We start from the raw sequence: 6,451 nt of genomic DNA on the forward strand, positions 1-6,451 counted from the left end.
CTGGAGCTTAACCTAGCAATATTTGTCAGGGACTTCAGTTCATTTTTTTATTCCATCTTACAAAACTACATTTAGGAAACAATTGTAAGTCTGGAACATATCAAATGAAAGAAATTTTTTAAATGTAGTATAGGAACAAGAGGGGCATGGTTAGATAAATTATGGTACAGCCATATTATGTAACACTAAGCAATCACTACAAATATTTTCAAAGAAATTTTAATGACTTGTGAAATTGTTTCTAATAAAATTTTATGTGGAATACAGGATACAAAACTAATCTCACTCATCTCCATAACACTCTGATCCCTGAGACAGCTTTCTATTGACTCCTTATTTTCCTAGGTATGAGTCACTTTCCTGTTTCTTAGCCTGTCTCACAATTTTTCATTAGATAATATATCGTAGCAACTCTGGATCCTGTGGGGTTGTTTTGCTGTTTTTTTGGTTTGTTGTGTGTTAGTTTAGTGACTTGCCTGGAGGAATTGTGGTGGCTATTCCCCGCCCCCCTCCCCCACCCATGTACAACCACTGATGTCTCAGCTCACTTTTTTTCTTTTTTTTTTTAAACTCTTGTTTTTATTTTTAAACTGGGATGCCCAGGGATCACCGGAGTCATCACAGCTTTGTGGTCAGCCAATTATTGGTCAGAAATTACACTTAAACACCTTGAGCCAGTAAAGCTTCTGCCCTTTGCTGAGCAATCTCTGTGTGTGGCCTCGGGAATGCATTCAAAGTCTGTGCAGTTTCCAAGTCTATAACAGCTTTTATTTTCTGTGCTTGCAAGGCCTCACATCCAGCCAGGGACAAGTAGCTTGCTAGGGCCCTCTTACGTCTCCCCTTAGTTACACACAGCCTTGTCCATAAGCACAGCTTCCTAGACCACCAGGGTTAAAGTAAATATCTCATTCACAAGATCTCCTGGTCTGTCCACTAGTCTATTGCTAAACCCAATCACTATTGAGACCTCAGGCTAGCTGCAGTGTCGGCCACACTGACACATGGGATTCTCCACACTCCATTCCAAAGAAAGTCAGACCCCTCCAATGGCCCTGGTAGAATTTCCATGCCACAGAGCTGGGGGACAAGGAGTTAGCATGAGAACAGCCCCAGGCTAAAACATCAGACTCCCACTGTCCTTACTGAGGTTCAGTACATTTTCTTGAATAAGTGCTTCTCAAGTTGTTGGATGCCTTTGGTCAATTTCCAGAGTCTTTACATTTTTTTTGACAAGTTTGTTCACTTTTATCATTGTTTTTTTAGGGAGAGGATTTGCTGAGCTCCTTAGTTGGCCATTCTGGAAATCCTGCTCCTTAAATCATACAAGTTGTACAAATTAATTACACAAACTTATCTTACTCCTGGGAGGAGAAGGTGGGACCTTCCTTGGGATGTGAAATCCCCAGGGTAATGTTGCCTTGGCAAGATTTTCACTTCAAGCTTGGAAACTAACTGGAGCTGCAGGAGTTAAGTCCTACTTTGTAAACCAGAGGGCCTGAATCAGTGGTCCTCTGTGCTCGTTTTCTTTCAGTTACTCCTTAGCCAGGCTTTTTCAAGAGCATTCATGGATCATATATATTCCATGAAAAAAAGAGCTCCGTGGTCAAATGTTTGATTTACACCTAGCTAAACAAAATCAAATGAATTTACATAAGGACTTCTCAGAGCCTTTTAACATGCTAATGTTTGAGATTCTCTAAGAAAGAGAAATGATATGTAGGGTTTCCTCAGATTATCGTGACCACTGAACACTATCCCCCCCCACCCCCAGAGCATTTCAGGGGATTAATGATCTGCAAAACACCCTTTGGTCTTGTTTTATTTGACATTTTCAGCCTGGGTCAGAAATACTGGATATTAAGGGAAGAACTATCTGTTGACAACTGTGATAGCTGTATGCATCAACCTTTTAGACATAGGAGCGATGGTAGTGGAAAGTGAATGGAGGGAAATTCCTCTGGGAGGTCAATTTTGGCAGACAATCTAGCTCTCTAATACAGCTGCCCCTCCTCACCAGGAGTATTTCACTGGTGATCTTCCAAGTTTCTGGGTTCTATTTTTATTAAGGCAGACTTATCATGTGCCAGACATTAAGTCAGACTCTTGGAAAATAAAAAGACAGCATCTGTCCTCAATGAGTACAGTTAAAGGTAAGGTAAAGAAGACATTTATAATCAAGTTTTAGAGGAGGTGGGGTCTAGGTATCCACAAGGTGCTATGGTAAGACCAAGGGGACATTTAAAAAAGATGACAAAGGCCATGATGCCCAGGCTGGTTCTTGAAGGCCAAGTAAGGGTTAGCCAGTAAAAGAAGAGGGAAAGATCATGTGTGAAGGCAGAAAGGCTGGAGAGAACATGGCATATTCAGGGAACTCCCAGCAGCTTGCATAGCTAGAGAATAGGGCACAAGAGAGACTGAACAGGTACGAACGGCATGCTAGGGAGTTTGAATCTTATTCTCATGGTGAAGGGGGATTACTAAAGGCTGCTGAATCTCAGGATCAGATTTACCTTTTGAAATTTCACTCTGGAAGCAGTGTAGAAAATGGATTGTGGAGGTAGAAGATCAGAGAGAAAGCTCCAGGAGGCCAGTATGGATGGCAAGGTGAGGGCAGTTGAGAGTTTAAAGTGATAGGAGTGGGTGAAGACGTTGGGGTGAAGTGGGAGAAAGGCAAAGGTAGCGCCACATAATAATACATGGAATACAGGACAAGGGGCAGGTTTGGGGGGGAGAAGATAATGTATTGAGGTTTGCACTTGTTCAGTTTGAGATTCCGATAAAACATGTGAGAGATGTTCAGAAGATGGTTGGAACTCTGGGCTGAGAAATAGAGATTTAACAGGTATCAGAATAAAAGTGGTAGGTGAAGCCATAGATGTGGGTGAAACTGGACAGGGAATGTATAGACTGAGAAAAAAGCAGAGACAAAAACCCTGAGGAACTATATTATCTCCCTCTTCCAAATGCCTACAGAATCTTTTTGTAACTCATATAGCAATAAACATTTAGCTCAGTGCCTATTGTGTACAAAAAGTGTCATGCTAGATATGAGGGTACAAAGAGGAATAAAAGAAGGTCCTTCATCCAAGGAGACTATGATCTAATTGTGGAAGGAATTACACCCAACTAGCATGCAAAATGAAGTGAAATAAGAGCTATAAATGTGTTGAGCATAGAAGAGGCAGTTAATTCCATGGGAGAGAGAAAACAGGTTTCAGGAGGGGAGGAGAGCATTTGAGTTGCGCTTTGCGAAGTAAGTGGGCTTTGCAAGCAGGGAAGGGGAAACAAGGCAAGCGATTTGAAGCTGGAAATTAGCAAAGATCACAACACAATAGAGTGCGGGAAGTGATAGAAAGAGGCGGGAAAGGTGGCTTGAGGCCAGGATCCAGGGAATCCTGTCCAGGTTTCTCAGGAGTCCGTTTTAAAGAAGGCACACATGTGCCTAGATATATCCAAGTGCTTGTGTTGTAGCAGATTCATTTCTACCGGATTCCCTAATTTCAGAAATGCCTTTAAGAACAATGAATCAAAAATGCTAAGGAAATCTAGAAATCACCAAACTAAGGCTTGAGGGCTTATAAATGCTTTTTCTCAGTTCTCTATTTCCATTCTGCAAAACTGTTAGTGGAACTTTAATTACTTGGCTTCACTATAAAATTTCCATTGCACGTAAGTGTAAATAATTTCACTCAAATGCTCTCATTTCAATCTGTGGCTGAAAGCATCGGTAGGAATTACATTTTTGTGGCACTTCCTTGGCACGTTGAAGGAAAACAAAATGTATACTGTTAATCAAGTCATGAGCGACTTTGAAAGTGATAGATTATATCAAGATAGTAAATAATAAGAGATGAAGTATATTTTAAAGATTAAAAATATTTTATTTAAACTTTTCTTCATAAACACTTTTAACATTTTTTTTCAATTTAAAAACAGAATGGATAGCATAAACATGTTTTGAATAGATTATATTCACGGCTTGGGAAAAATTACCTGACAAAAATGTAAAGGCTTCCAAAACAGGTATAAAAGGCAAAACTTAAATTATTCTAAGATTTTTAAATCGGCCCTAGGATTATTTGACTACTGGCCCAAAATGTACCTAAAGGTCAAAATATTTTTTCTATAGACAAAATATGCCCAAGGGGTATAGGGCATATACAAGTTAGATAGAAAATAACCTCTCTGATCACCTCACTGGAACATTGCTTCAGAAAGCAAACACCTAATCCTTACTGATATACTGATTAATAAGGTTTTTAATGTAGTTGTTCCCAAAGATGTAAAAAGAAAATCTAAGAACATTAAGGAGGAACAAACAAAGCTGACAGCATTCTCTCAATGTTACTCGTGTAATATTGAAGTTATACTGGTATACCGAAAGGAAACGACTTCCATGAGTTTACCTATTCCAGTCTATGTCTATTGAATATTTGACTTTATAAACTCTTGATAAACTAATTTTTCAGAAATTTCATTTTTAAGATAAATCTCTTTTTAGAAGATATTTATCCCCAAACCAACTCTAATCTGATAGAACGTATGATCCCTAAAAATGTTCAGAGTACAAAAAAAAAATAAAAAATGTATAATAGGCAAACAGGAAAAATGGCACAAGCAGTTTTACTGCTATATAGCCCTCATTTATATCTAATTTACACTATTATCTATGTTGTGTTTTACTTCAGTCCAAAATTTTAAATTACGTATTCTCAAAAGAGCTAGTCTTTTCTGAGAGATAGCTTATAAACTGAAATAACAATTTATATTATAAACTGAAATGTTATGACCTACAACCACATATACATATATAAAAATAGTCCCACTGAACGTTTGACATGTTTAGATAATGCAGCTCAAATAATTTGTTATAAAATATTTTAAAGCTTAGTTTCATGTAATTAAGACAAAACCATTTTTACCACTTCTCCCCACACAAATGTGTGTCCTTTACTATGACTCGAGCAGGCTTCCCAGAATGAGGTGTCCAAAGGTGCTGCTTTAGAAAAGATAAGTGAAGGGCTCAGTCAATATTTCACAAATTATAGTAACACTCACACAGAGTAATGAGGACACAGAGAAAGCTGTCTCAAGAAAAGCTAACAATTCTATTAATTAAGCTTTACTTTTTAAAAACCAGTAGTATTTCTTCCAATACAAAACCTTCAACTGAGAATCTTGAATTTTATGAAAAGGTTGTAGTGCAAGGATTTTCTTTAAGCAGATTAAAATAAAAACTTAGAAGGTCAAAGACACGGAAGAGAACGTTTCTAATTAAAATGCAATTAACAAAAATCAGCTATTTTTGTAAAGTCTGGCATTTAAAATGTAAAGTGAAAATTAACACACAAAGATCACAGCAATTACACTGTATAGTTTTAAATCTTACTTAATTTTAAAAAAACTATTTTGAGCACATATAATGTATATAAACAAAAATGGTTCCAAATGAAGCACACAAAAAATAAACTTGAAAAAAATTCTATGAAAAAATTTTCCATAGTTTAGTATAACAAAAATAAATCTCTTTCAGCAATTAAACCATAATTTTAAAAGGGAATGTAAGTTAATCATGGATTTAAAATAAGCTAAATTAGCACTACATATAAACAGAAGAGTTTTCTCATACATTCAGAACCCAAGCAATAACAACTATTCTTAAAGCTCAAAATTGATTACAGCTAACATCAGGTCAGACATGACTTACGTGTGAAGCTAAACCCAGAGTTAGTTCAAGTTAAAAGATTTCACAAATTTTCCAAAACATGAACTTTGATCTTGGCCTTGTGTTTTTACAATAAAGACCAAGAATATTCAATTGTTTGCCCAGATCTTACTTTAACTAGGACTACGAAGTCATATCTAAGCAATTAAAGAGAACCACCACTGGAGTGTTAAAGCCTGATGGGGTTCCCTGTCTCGGTCTTTTCCAGCAAAAGACAACAATGAGGAAAATAATGAAGACGTTACTGTTATTTTCTTTAAAGCAAGACGGCACACATATAAAACACTAAGCCAACTAATATATTAGAAAAAGAATTAAACGTCTAATCTAACTCCTAGTTTTCAAAAATAAAATGACTAAAAATGATTTTTAAGATGCAGAAAAAGACTTTTACCCATATTACCATGGGAAACAGGATACTGAATTTCATTTTTAGAAACTGAAAGTAAATGATAGGACCACTTAATAAAAATTTAAGTCTCATATACAAAAGAATATTAACTTGATTTCTAAAGCCAATCCCAATGTTTCGCTTTTTAAAAAACTACTTATGTACCTGACTGTTTCTAGCCTCCAGCTGTAGAGTTTTAAAATCAGGTTTTTTTCATAGTTGTCTATTTTAATTGCAAAAATGAAACAAGTCTTCACATTTCCATGATTTCACTCTTCCATTTTATATTCAGTGGCAGCAGCAGCAAAAAAAAAAAAAAAAAAAAAAAAAAAAAA

At 36.4% G+C, this 6,451-nt stretch overlaps 1 protein-coding gene across 1 annotated transcript in view; it reads right to left on the bottom strand.

Annotated features, from left to right (window-relative positions):
• Positions 1–3,856: 3,856 nt before the first annotated feature.
• The window catches only part of KLHL15 (kelch like family member 15), a 33,819-nt gene continuing 31,224 nt past the window's right edge, over positions 3,857–6,451 (bottom strand). Inside the window, exon 3 of the mRNA XM_007463965.1 lies at positions 3,857–6,451. This exon is cut by the window's right edge and continues 2,699 nt beyond it. The gene's annotated coding sequence lies outside the window, so the exon portion shown is untranslated.

This window comes from Lipotes vexillifer, unplaced genomic scaffold, assembly GCF_000442215.2.
Source record: "Lipotes vexillifer unplaced genomic scaffold, Lipotes_vexillifer_v1.1 scaffold587, whole genome shotgun sequence".
NCBI lineage: Eukaryota > Metazoa > Chordata > Mammalia > Artiodactyla > Lipotidae > Lipotes > Lipotes vexillifer.